The sequence below is a fragment of the Chroicocephalus ridibundus genome, chromosome Z (genome assembly GCF_963924245.1).
Source record: "Chroicocephalus ridibundus chromosome Z, bChrRid1.1, whole genome shotgun sequence".
NCBI lineage: Eukaryota > Metazoa > Chordata > Aves > Charadriiformes > Laridae > Chroicocephalus > Chroicocephalus ridibundus.
Window position 1 is genome coordinate 3,373,466 of NC_086316.1, and position 13,765 is coordinate 3,387,230.

The 13,765-nt window shown below is 43.1% G+C and overlaps 1 long non-coding RNA gene across 1 annotated transcript; it reads right to left on the reverse strand.

Annotated features, from left to right (window-relative positions):
* Nucleotides 1-8,834: 8,834 nt before the first annotated feature.
* Nucleotides 8,835-12,341, reverse strand: LOC134508526 (uncharacterized). The gene is made up of 2 exons (XR_010069080.1): nt 11,842-12,341; nt 8,835-9,579 (listed from the first exon to the last, which is right to left on the reverse strand). It is a non-coding gene; the product is annotated as an uncharacterized LOC134508526 (long non-coding RNA).
* Nucleotides 12,342-13,765: the final 1,424 nt, after the last annotated feature.

A 13,765-nucleotide genomic window follows, 5' to 3' on the forward strand; every position in this document is an offset into this window, starting at 1 on the left:
CTATGGCTACCTAAGGCAGCTTTCTCTTTCAACTGCTCCTAAAGCTCGCTGTGGGCAAGAGAAATGCATAAAATAGCAGAGGTGCTCTGGGCTGGGAAGTGATGCATCTGGCAGCTTCAGCCGGAGCCCTGAGAAGTACTGACGTGAGTTTTAATTAGTATACAAAATTCTGTCAATCTTCATTCCGAACTGGCTTGATGGGTCATCAGCATCCTTCAGCGAGATGATTTACAAACACCTGGGGACCAGGACACTGTAGCTGCCCAGAGCTGCGTCATCCACCATCTCTGTCAGACGGGGCCCAAATTATTCCTGAGGAAAGTCTTCCTGCCTATGAAAAGCTCAACTTTTGGTAAGAAGATTTTTGCCCCACCTACCACTCATTATTTGGAGGTGTGCAGCAAGTTCACCTTTCCTTCAAATGCCGCCCAAACCCTCACGTTGTCCCACCACGTGGTGAAAAAAGCCAACGTGGCACATCACAGTTTTCTCAGTCCTCCACCTGTCCTCTTTTAAGCTCGTCTTAGTTTTGCGGGCAGCAGACATTTTGTTTTCAAGGTCAGGATTATTTCCAAAACCTCTCTTAGGTAAGGAATATATTTCCACTGGCACCTGTTCTCGATCCCCCGTTGCGAGATTGGGTCTGACCCACCTACCCGTTCAAGCAGGGTTTGATGAAGAAAGGTGGGAAGGAGACTAAAGGGACGAAGAGGACCAACAGGCTGCATCAGACAAGTCCTCACCTCTGCGACGGTGGAGGCAGCTGTGGAGTTAACCCAGCCCCAGGGACTCCCGCTGGGAGGTTACTCCTCTTTCTCAAGCAAGAGGTGCCCACGGGCGTGATTTCATCATGTGCCTTATCCTGCTCCCACAAAGGCTCCAGACCCTGGAGTGAGGCAACACGACTCCCATGGGAGACTTGGGATTTTGTCTGTAGCAAGTTTCTAAGCACCTTGTTTTGTGAGAAAAGCTTGAAACCTGGAAGATTAAGCAAACTTAAAAAAGTCAAACCACAAAGAAAGGACAAAACCAAAAATATCAAGAGCTACACTCTCAATTACATTTGAAATGTTACCAAAGAAATCTAAAATTGCTTTTGGTTCATTGCTGTCCAAGAACTCGCATCCTACGCAGTGTCAGCAAGTACACTCCGGTCTTTTTTTTCACCATGTTCCCAAGAAGCCTCTGCTCCATCCCAGCCCAGCAAGACCATGTTCTTGTATGAATTCAGGGGACACAACCAGGAGAAAAGCATCCAGACTTTTACCTCATCATGAGTTCATCATTAAGGCTGTGCAACTTGCCCAAAATATTTAATAGATACTGTCAGTCCCCATTAATTTTCTCAGATGATGGACAAAAATAGAGTGTAGCACATGCTGGCCATAGCTTCATATGCTAATGACCCTCTGACTCCACTCCCGGGGGTGGGGGGGAATGGGGAAAATAATCAGCTTGGCACTTACTAAACTCCCTGTTCATGAACATATTCCCTTGGGTACTCTCAACAAATGTTATCTTTCCTTTCATCCTTCTGTTTGTCTTCGCTTATGTCATAAATAACCTTGCAAGCAATAAAATTCCTTATCTCTTAGGTAAATAAAGCTTAGCTCATTTTATAACCTCCACAGTAGGATTTTTTTCTTTTAAAGGGAAACCTAGATGCAAAAGCAGCCATTAATTTTGGTAAAAGTTTCTGTGGGAGTCACAATTTCATAAACTCCCCCCTGTTGTGAAGCCAGCCAAAAAAAAGCCAGGACGTTCACTGCCAACAGCTCCAACGTGGCTCCTGATGTTGTGCGCGTTGGCTTTTGCTGGTCCCCTCCGCTCTCCTCCATCTTATTCTAAGCCATAGGGAGAGGAGGGGAATATATTTGAGACAAGAGATCAATGTGCAGCCGCTGAACAAAGAAAAGGTGTGGAGCAAACATGAGGATTAATTTATTTTGGATCCGCTCCCACGGTAAGGGAAGGAGAGGGGTTCGGGGAGAAAGTGTGAAACACTGAAGGTGAGAAGACGCAGAGCAGAAGGAACCGGTGGGGCAGGGACACAAAGGAAGCCTCAGGCTTTTTTCCTCCCTCTTCCTTGGTATTACCTTGTGAGCAGACAACCCGCTTTCAGTTTTCATGTCGCCTCTGTTCATGAAAAGCCCTCATGAAGATACTGAGTAATTACAGGGCAGAATAAAATCTCAGCCACGGCATCAGGATTTGGCCCTACCTCGTAAACTGGCAATTTAAATGAACACGTCATTAGCGCCCAACGAATTAGTCAGTACCCTTCTCAGGATTACAAACTATACCATTAATTACCCCAATACACAAACGAGGAAGTAAATTAACCACAAGCCAGTTCACTTCTGTCCTACTCAGCAGATGGGAAAAATTCGGTCATTGAAGAAAACAGCAGGAACAATACAGGGAAAGTGGAGGAGAAAGTTTTCTTTAACTTGGAAAAAAACAGGTAATATAGTTATCTGAAGCTCACTACTGTGTAAAAAACTTCAGATAGTAAGTTTACCCAAATAATCACAACTTTTTCCCCCTCCCTCCCCTACTGGGACTACCCATTTGCCCCAGGTGGTACCAGCAAGACTGGTTAGAAATTTTATAGGATACGCTACCCCACGTTTAAAAAAGCTTGGGTGTACAATCCACAAATACAAATTTGAGGAGCTTGGGGGCAGGGGGGGAAGGAAAAATAAAAAAGTCCTCAGTTTATGTTTAAAAATAGCCATTCAATGGCTAACAAACAGCTCTTTTGAGAGCAAATTCTCCTGCAAGAGAAAAAGGCGTCAGAAAGTGTGATTTGTAAAATCCACACACTAATAGCAGGTCGTCATTGCATGGACTCGTGTGTGCAGAGGAATGCACTGTTGTTAGTTCCCAAAGATTCTGAGCTGGTGAGGAATATTGAGAGGACCTGAAAAAACAATAACAATGTGCATTATTCGTCCCCAAAAGACACATACGAAGAGAAATGGAGAAATCCTAAAATAAGCAGGAAGACGGATTTTTATTATTTACTGATCTATACGCTACAGCTAATAAAAAGGCTGAGAGCACACCTCATTAAATCTTAGCTAGCTCATCTTCATGCTGGGAAAACCCAACAACTCACACCATTACAAATCCTCAGTCATCAAATATCTCGCCTGAACAACGATTCCTATATGAGCATGAAATAATTTGTGCTTCATTATTCCTCACTTCCATTACTATCCCAGCCCCTCACAGCGTTAGGAAACGTACAAAATACAAATGAGGGGAATTATCTGAAATGCCAAAACTTTCAAAAACTTTCAGAAAAACTTTCAAATATCCTGTATCTTATGTATGGCATCGGATACACCATGAAGGGATACAGTTCTCTCTCGAACAGTGTGTCAGGGTTGATACTGCAAGGAAAGACACTGAGGAAAAACTCCACAACAACTCCCTTATCATCTCTAGGTCAGGCCCAGGGGGACACCTATCCTTTCCAAGAAAACGCGGTCTTGTTTTTAGGGATTTATATGCACAACTGGGAATCTTGAGAGGTCAGTTCATTTCAGTTAAAACAAACTTTAATGTGAATCAGTGGCTGCCTTTCTGTAGTAGCTGCCATGAGTGGCAAAACACGCCAACTCCACCTGCAGCCCTACTAATGCAGTTTGAGGGCGTGACATACCTTGGAAAGTCTTGTAAAGAGGGAATAACGACCAGGAGGTAAGGACGGCACTAAAAATAGCCACAGCTTTTTATGACGAGCCGGCTTTTCCACCCTCAGCGTTTGCTATGATTCAGTCGTTACTCAGAAGGGAGAGAGCCTCTAGTGAATGAATCATCCCGCTACATCCTGCAGCAATTCGGTTTTCTCCAGTGGTCTTCCACAGAAGAAATGACGAGTCCCAACCTCTGCAAGTCGGAGGGATCCAGCTGGGAGCGACACTGCCAGAAGCAAATGAGTAAATGAATGAAAAGGACAAGGCCATACATGACACCGTTTACATTCCCCAGCCCTGACTACACATAAACATACGCCTTCATGCAACGCATGTGCGTAGTCACGCTGTAGTCAATTAAGTTATTCACGTAGATAAAGCAACTTTTGTTTAAATCTTTAGAAAACAGGATGCTTGGTAAAGGGTATCCTTTAGAAATAGAGAAATGTCTTGGCTAAATGACTTACGTAGAAGACTTCTCTTTCAGTTACTCAGTTCACTTTTCACTAACAATGCACAGCCTTAAAACATAGCTGAACACGTTTGTATGAAATGTAAAAATACTGGAGCTTTAGTTAAATACAGTCATTTCAAGTGCACTGTCAATGTAAGCACAGCATTTTACAAGAACTATCTTGAACGGATCCTTTCATCTCATTAAAGGAAAATTATTTCTAAACGCCAGGCAAAGAAGAAACATGAGTCTGAGACTGTCAAAATGCAGCACAACTGCTGAGGGTCTGAGGTGTGCAGGGATGCCTTATTTTTTCTTTGAGATTTATGACTGGAAGTCATGGAGAAGGGGCCAGTTTTCCTGATTTTACTTTCCTCATCCCAAATAAAACTTCTGTTGGTAAAAAAAAAAAAAGGGGGGGGGGGGAGGAAAAACCCACATGAAAGGCTGCATGTCTGCATAAAAGCGTAGTAGGTGCTCAAGTCAGTCACATTAATATCCTATTTAATTTTTTTCCCCTTGAATTCTTGCTACAGGTAGAATTAAGCAATGTTTTCGCAGTGTGTAACCTCAACTAGACAGCCTTCTCAAAACATATCACAGTCTCACGAGAGGAAGATCTGCTGGTTCCTGGGTTCAGTCAGGTCTGTCTTGAAGCTAATTCACAAAGTGTATGAATTTTCTACAGAAAATAAAAGAGAAAATGCTGGCAAAAAGATGCCATCCCCCTGCCAAACATCACACAAACTAAGGTAAACAAGATTCACGTTACAGTACTGGTAATCCAGAAGTATACATTTTCATGGCCAAATTAAGCTATACTGTCTTTATTTTTATATGTTATCAGCATTAGCAGATCATTTTCTGGACATATAGACTTTATAATAGAGTTATCGCTGCTCTTCCTTTCAAACAGGGACATAATAGAAAACTGTCAATCAAGAAAATTAAGATATTTATCTTTAAAATAGGTATACCTATACACACATATCTATACATATATACACATATACAAATACATACACATATCTACATTAAAAAAAGCTAGAAAAGTGTGTTCTATGTCATATTCAATTTTATACCAGGAACATTGTCAAATGGGATTTACATCTAGGGAATGAACTAATGTTTCACGACATGACAAAGATGTCAGGGAGGTCTGTGTTATTCAACGTATTTATAAGCAATTTAGATAAAAGGATCGATGATGATATGTCAGCAGCCTCTGACAACACAAAACTATTTGGGAGAGCCAAAATGAAGCCAACCATAAAGTTCTGCAGGAGGACCTCTTGGTATGACATCACCACGCAACAAAATGTCAGACTAAATTCAATGTATTAAATGCACGTTTTGTACTCAGGATGACAACGATCCCCGTTTCACACACTAAGCCATCTCTGTCTTCCCTCTTCTGCTTGGGGGTAGCCCTCCAAGGACACCAGGTAAGGGCCCAGGCAGCATAAGCTCCTGAAGTCTTGAAATGTGGTAGCGTATGGGGGCTCCCCAACATGGGGGAGCATGTGGGGAACACGTAGGGGACGTTTTTTTACAGGGCGTAAGAGTACATATTTCAACTTGTGCATGATCATTGCTTCCTTAAGCAGCCTGCGATGACTGGTGCAATCCCTTCACTTCCTTGACATTTAATGGTTAATAATTTTTCCCATTCTTAGACTCTTTCTTAAATGTCAACTTTCTCACACTCATGATGATGTCTTCAGATGTTATGAAACCTCCTGAGGCTGAGAGGAAAGCCAATGATGCAACCGCCCTCTGCCAAATGAAATTTCACAATTTGTTCTTCAATGTTTGCTTTGACTTCAAAAAATATATACTACGTATTTCTACATCCATCCTAGATGGAACTTAACGTTACTGAGAACCGAGCTACAAAGCCTAAGAAAATATTCTCTGAAGGGATAGGGTGGAGGAGTCTGTTGAGTCTCTGCCAGCTGCTCTCCATTTTCTTTCATCCTGTGTTTATCCCTGGTAGAGATATTAACTCCAACATCCAAACAACTAATACCGCCATTTCTAACCCACAGGAGAGTAAAAATCCACTGAGTCTAAACTCATTCCTCCCCTGTCTTAGTGAGGAGGATAAACCCAACGAGCACTGGGGCAAGAATGAAGGAAGGGGCACCGACAGCCGGGGAAGCAGCTACCATTTTTCTCCAGCTCTCAATCTGTGTATGTACACAAAGAAAGGAAGATGGGATGTTAGCCATCAAACAGCGTGACACTAATCATACTTTCATCCTGTTTTCTCAGCAGGTTTCTCCTATTTGTCATTCTTCCATAATTCATTTGGAAGCCGAAATAGCCGGAGAGCACACTGGACCCGCGACCAAGTAGTAAGCGATCGTACAGCCCTCACAGGTGAAGGAAAGTTCCTGTCTCAGCGCTGAGGCTGGAGAGAGGGTGGCTGTGTTTGACGCACGTGACATACATCACGGTCACAATCCCTACCCTACACACAAACAAACACCCACAGATGCATCGGTTGCTACTTAGGGGGAACAGCCACATTTCGGGACACCCAAACAAGAAACTCTGAGCTCCCACAAAATAAAAATAAGCTACCGCCACAGATGGCACTTCTTAGGCCAAAATTTTCTAATGATGTCATGAAGTTGTGACATGAACCATCACTACAGGTCTGCCTTCCAGAAGAGCATGAGTCTTCAAAGATGGTGATTAATCAACACTTGCATGGCTGTTGAATGTTCTGTTTTACTTCCTAAAAGCTTGGCCTTTTTGCCAGCCATTTCATCAAATATCCTGCTATTTTGTTGGTGCCTATAGAAGGGACAGACTCTCAAAAACATGGAATTTTTTCACAGGCAGATTTGGACCTACGGAAACTGAACCATCTGTGTAACTTCCAGTTCTACCAAGGAACCAAAGAGAAATACGTTGGGCAGTTATTCCCCAATCCTAAAACTACGATCTTTTCAGAGAATTAAAACAATACCAAGGCTCAAAGGTAAACTGGATTTACTGTTTAGAGGGAATGGCTAACACAACAGGTGCTTCAAAGCAGAAGCTCTCCAGTAATGAACTGTAAACAGTCATTGGAACATTGAATAACACAGGTTGGAAGGGACCTCTGGAGGTCCTGAATCAAATCTCATTCTCTTAAGTCAGTATCGTAGAGCTACATGGCTAATTTTTTCCCACATAGAGGGAAGTTCTTTCCTTTGACAGCGGCTCCTGTAGTCTATAACCGGTCCTTAGTATTGCCAGTAGCAAAAGCCCTGTTGATTTCTCCAAAAGCAGGACTGGGTTATGCAAACAAGATCTTGATCTGTCTGTATCTAATGTACATACTGACGTAACATCCAAGCCGAAGGCTGTAGCACTAAATTTTTACACCAAGATTCACATCATGGGGCTTTTTTTTTTTTTTTTCTGACTAGAAGCCATGAATATCACAAGAAATACCTTTGTTTTGCAACAGGGAGATCTCAATGATAAACAAGCAGTTTTGTAAAGAGAAAGAACTAAAGAACTTGCACATATTACAGCACACACCAGGTATCTAATTTGTTAGGCAGGCCAATTACTGAATTTGGTCCCCTACAGTGCATTTACACCTGGCTTCCCCAGAGTGAAGAGGTTAACATCTGTTCCAGCTCTGTTATTCGTTTAGCAGCTTCTTGCTTATAAATGTAGAATTGTCAGGGTTGAAGTAGAATTTGCACAAGACACAGAAAATAAAAAAATAATAATAAAAAAGAAAACTGACTACAGATTCCATATCTGAAGTATAAGATATGTGGACTCGTGGATGCTTACTCAAAGTTTCTGTGAAATAACCAAGTATCACCATATAGAAGGTCCTGTACCTTCACTTGTCATTCTGCAGACTGAAGGTGACCTTTTTTCTTACTTCCAGTAAAATTTCGAGCTCTGTACAAGTCAGGGCTCTTTGGCTTCTCCCCTCAGTTCCTGCAAGTCACCAGAGGACTTAGGATGATATTTAATTCATACTAGAAGTTACTTATGTGATGATAACTCATTCCACGTAGCCCACCCAAACGCCAGATGGTAACAGCTTTCAATTACTGTTGACATAAATTGGATATGAAGCAGATGTGGAAAGCCTAACGTAAATGTGAAGACTGGGTTGCCTGAAATAGAATTCAATATCTACTGTAGGAGGTATCCTTTAGCAACAAAGTTTTCCTGTTACACTCCCAACACCATTATGAATTCCTGCTCAAGGAATTTATGGGAATCAACTATATGTTAGCTTTAATACAAGCTAGAATACATCACTCATTTCTGCCTGATTCTGTTAAGCTCAACCACGGCTTCCCTAACAATAATTTTTACGTTTTTCCTTCAGGTCTTCAGGGTTTCTCTTGTTGTTTCTGAGATTTATTTGCCACTTGCTTGTCAGCAGCAGTTTCTGATGTTTCTCCCTCACACAGCCCTGCCAGTTATTGCTCCAGTCCTTGCGTTTACTACCTGATGCCAAGGAAATCTCTTGGGCTGTAAGGTTAAACCTTCATCTCGGCGTGTGTCTGTTTTCAGCAGTGGTGCACATCGTTTTAGCTCTCTGCTTCCACAGAAGAACCTAAGTTTTTCTCAGAGTTATCCTAAGTGATAAGACAGGGTTACACAGGGCAGCTACAAAAAGGTTTCATCTACAACTTCAGAAAACTGTATATCAAAAGGAATATTAACTTTATTGTGTTTCTATTCCAAGTTTCTCTGCCAAACATATTTCCAAAATAATTGCAGACGTTATATTTTCTAGCTGAAATAATTGCGATATAGCAACGTACTGTATGAATATTCATAGCAGTTTGCCAGCCAATCCATATTTTTTGTTAAATTTCACTTCCACAGCTTGCGTTCACTTTGACACAGGCATGACTGAGAAACAAACAACTGGTCAGACGTCATCCGGTTTCCAAAATTTCAGAGTTTGGGGGATTTCTGATTGTTTGCTTGTTCAAAGCTTTTTGTCCACAGATAGTCTGTCCTCTCCACAGACTCTCTGTCCTGTCCCACTCAGCCCCCTGAACCCCAAGGATGAAGATACTGCCAGGTCTTCAGGATCTACCCAAAGCTGAAAAAATTATCTTATCCAGGTCAACTTCTTGGTATTGTTGACTGAGCTTGCAAGGTCTTGTACTCAACTTGAAGATATTGCTCCATTTGGATGTTACACAACAGCTTAGGAACGTCACATGGACTCAGTCAGTTCCGAAGTTTCAGGGAAAATACAAGGGCAGAACTCTACTGCTGTCATTGGGAAAAGCAGAAACGCAGCAGGGTGGAGACATGAGTCTACTGGAATGTGACCATCAAAACTTCAAACTCTAGCAATCTCTGACTTTTTTCCAAGGAAGTTGTTCCATTTCAGCTCTGCCAACTTTCTAATGCACTTCTGAGAGGACTCACATCCTGAAAGAAAGGGAGGAGAAAGAGAAAGAAAGGAGTGAGAGTGGTAAAGGGCAGAGGCATAAAGGCATAAGGAAACAGGCAAAGAGGCACAAACAAGTAGAGAAATATATACAAATCACAGGGCGGTGGAAAGGAAATACATACAGAGGGCCTTGCCGTTGAACAAACAAAGAACGTGGATTAACCTTTTGGAAAGAAACATGAGATCCCACAGAAATAATAACATGTAGCCCCCGCAGTGCATAGAAGTTAGACTTTATCACACAGGATTCTGATAAAATCAAAGAATCATGGAATCATAGAATGTGTTGGGTTGGAAGGGACCTTTAAAAGCCATTTAGTCCAACCCCCCTGCAGTGAGCAGGGACATCTTCAACTAGATCAGGTTGCTCAGAGCCTCATCCAGCCTGGCCTTGAATGTCTCCAGGGATGGGGCCTCCACCACCTCTCCGGGCAACCTGGGCCAGTGCCTCACCACCCTCTTTGTAAAGAACTTCTTCCTCATGTCTGATCTAAACCTGCCCTGCTCGAGTTTAAACCATTGCCCCTCGTCCTGTCGCTACATGAGACAGCGTGCTTTGAAAAAAACTAGCTAGTGTCCATTTGGTATAAATTTTGGTAAATTATAATATATTTCTAGCAGAAGAAATATTTCTAATCCCCACTGACAATGTTGGAGACTGAACAAAATTAGTGTCAACCAATTAATTTAATTTCTAAAGGCTAGTGCATGCTCCAAAATCTTGACAGCAGAAACGCTGCCTGGATAGTGGGACAGCAGAGTAGCGGGAGAGGCATTTATTATGGGTGATGGACAGATTTCACTGCACTGTGATGTTTCAAGACCTGCTTCAGCAGGCCCTGTCACCAGCTGGCTGAAATGGAGGAGGAGGAACCCCACCATCGCTCTGCTCCAGCGGTGGAGATGGGGAGGAACCGGCAGCAAGGCATGTCCCCACCTCCTCCCTTTGCCTACGCAAAGCAGCGTGGTGTCAAGGGTGGGACCCGTGGTGACAGCACATCGCAGAGAAAAGGGGAATGCCAGGCTGAAGGCCCCACAAAAAACAATGCACCTGCATGGGGTCCTGCCCTTCCACCAAGAGTTAGTCTCTTTGAGAAAGAAGAAGAAGGTAAGACAGGGAGACAAGGAGACATCTCCCACCTTCACAGTTTGTGGTTTCTTTGCCAACCCCTTATCCAAAAAGGCTAAGTAACGCATTGTGATGCTTCAATACTTGTTCAGCATCATCACCATGGAAGATTTAAGATGGGTTCTCTGACGGCAGGGAAGAGGGATGCTCTCAAGTCTGTAGAGCAATGGAGGAACTTTTTTGCAGACCCTGCCCCAGCCTGAGATCTGAAGGAGGGTGTGTTAAAGCTTCGTTGGTCACCCACAATAGGCAACTGTGGACCAGACTTTGGGCCCCAGCATGTTATTTGCATTCCCTGACCCACACCCAAGCCTCTTGCGTGACTGCAGGCATGAAACATCCATGGAAGTGTATTCATGGCGTGCAGTTGGTCTGCAGCTGCACTGAGGGCCGAGGGCAGAATATTTATGAATAGGACTGAAGAGATTGTCAGCTTTTTGTGTATGAAAATATTTTAAAATATATCCTTTGGAGTAAAGTTGTAACTGAATACAGAATACATTTTCTATTTGAACAGCTGAAACACAACATTTGTAAAAGGCTGGTAAAAATACAAAAAAAAGGGGGGGGGGGGGCAAAACCGTGTTCTGGATTTAAAATGTAAAGTACTTGCAGTAACTCTATCCAAATTTCCACTGAACTAAAGCGGATTTGAAGGTCCTCGCTGCCTCACTAGAAAGACAGAGAATTTTATGAGAGTGCGGCCTTCCCTAGATTGGTCTTGGCTACTGAATCTTTTTTTAAACGCAAGTTAATTCCACAAATACGTTAAGGAAGGACATAAGACCACTGCTACATAGCACATGGAGTAAACACGAAAGAGAATGCACTACTTCAACACAAAGCAGGTCAGAAATAAGGGAGTATTATCAAGTTATAAAAGCCGTGCTAAAAGGATGCCCCTGTTGCCCAAAGTCTAACCTATATCATGTTTTCTGAAAGAGCCTCTTTTCTAACGATCTTTCCAAAAGAGCTCCTGGCAACAGCTGCCTTCCCCCCGCCCCGTTCCTGTGCCGCATAAACTGGCGAACACAGTTGGGTCGGTTTGGAGAGTGATTGCTGTGTTTATGAAATCCCATTCCTGTTAGTCAAGGAAATGAGTTTGACTCACCGGCTTGTTTGTGAGTTTTGCTTTATGCAAGCTCCTGCCGACCTCAGGCTGCTGACCCACCGGCGCTGCTCACCGCCTCTGCTCGGAGGGGCTTTGCACGGGAGAAGTTTCTATTTCTGCGAAGCATTCCTCTTGCTTCAGAGGCCGTGTTTTTTACAGTCTTAAAGCATTTCAGTGAAAGTGGGAGACGGGGCTCGTGCGGTGCAGACGTGTAACCACAGCAATGCAGCGCGGCACCTCTGTAATACCCTCCGCTCCTTTACCCTGTGAGAGGATGATTTACTCTCCCTGAGCGCTCCCTGCCCGTGCCAGTCCTTGCCAGCAAATCTGCAACGGCAGAATTGCTGCCTTTCAATTCAAGAGCGACTCCACAGCCTTCAAATTTAATCAGTGCCTTAAACAAAGATAAAATAAAATTAGCCTTTCATATCCAGGTCTGAAGAGCTTGAAGGTGAACCCTCAAGGATTCTGAAGCAATTGCAATTATTGGTTTGAAACAGTCTGAGGTCTCAGCATTGGAACAATAATAAAGTTAGCTTACTGGAGAAAAGAGGGGAAAAAAATAGGTGAATCACTTGCAGAAATCTTGGTTTGAATTTCTCCTTTTCTGGGCTCTATTTTCCACTTGATACGCACTGGAAAGCTTTAATGAGACTTATCCCTCTCTCCTTTCCAGGGGTACATAACACACGGATGAAGGCTCTGCTCATGTCCAGGCTATTGCTCTCCCTCCCTTTGTTTTATCCTAGCTTAGCTTGGAAACTGAGGCTGGAGGTTAAAACCATCGTAAACCCATAAAAAATACATTTCAAGCATGAGTCAGAGATATTTTTTTTTTATTTTTTTTTCAGCTAACTGAAGGGAAGTCAAAGAAGAAGAAAAACCACCTTCTATCTTGTGATAGAACATAGAGTTCACTGATGAAGATATGATAAGAAAATTGCGCATATGAATGTACTGCTATACAGCCTGTGTGCACATGCAAGCTTACACACCGTTTGAATTTGAGCCCATTTTCAAATGCTTACTTCTGGGAATTTTAGCTTCTTAGGTAAGCACAACGTTACCACAGACTAATGGATAGTACGAAAAGAAGGGGGTGTGGGGGGGAAATCAGAAACTGTCAGCTCTTTTTTGCTCGTCAGTGATATGAAATCTTACTTTCCTTTTTAAAGAATAAAAACATTCAACCTAATGATATCCTTTCTTTCTTCATAAAAGGGATGTTGTGTGGGTGCTGCTGAGAGATGTTTAAATGAATTTTCTTCTCACCTTCCCTATACCAGGTTTCTCTTTTTTGTGCTTTTCCTGCTCCTCGTTATCTCTGTGAGGTTCATAAGGCAGCGATACGTCTCATACTCTTTTGCACTAAAGCATCTGATTCACTGTTTTCCCTCATGCTGGCATTGGCACTCCGCTGCCTGTACAGTAAGGCAGCTCAGGGAGTTAAAATGGCAAAAAAAAAAAAGCAGAAAATGATAGTTTTCTGCCAGCATAGCTCACCCATTGGCAGGAGAGGCAAGAACCACAACACCACGGCTAATATTCAGCGGGCCAGCTCAAGGGGCATTGCCTGGCGATACCCTAAGCCCAGTTACGTCGGACCCAATTTGTTGTGTAACGTCAATTTTCTGGGGCTTACGGGCTTTGAGCATGCTAGAAATGCCTTAAGCACAGCCCCGTTCCTGGCGGCTGCCAGCGGCAGTAAATATAGAACGAATCCAGCCTGCTCACGGTTCATATTGAGGTACTATGTCAACAGCCTGTGATCCGAGGAATGCTTTTTGGACCACGATCAAGTTCCTGAAGGACAGTGCAAAAACCAGGTCACAGTGTGCCGGGCTCTCCCGTTTCCAGCTGCTGAATCAAAGGGAAAGAAAGAGAGCAGGAATTCGGTCTATCTGCTCCCGCGTGCTGACGGCAC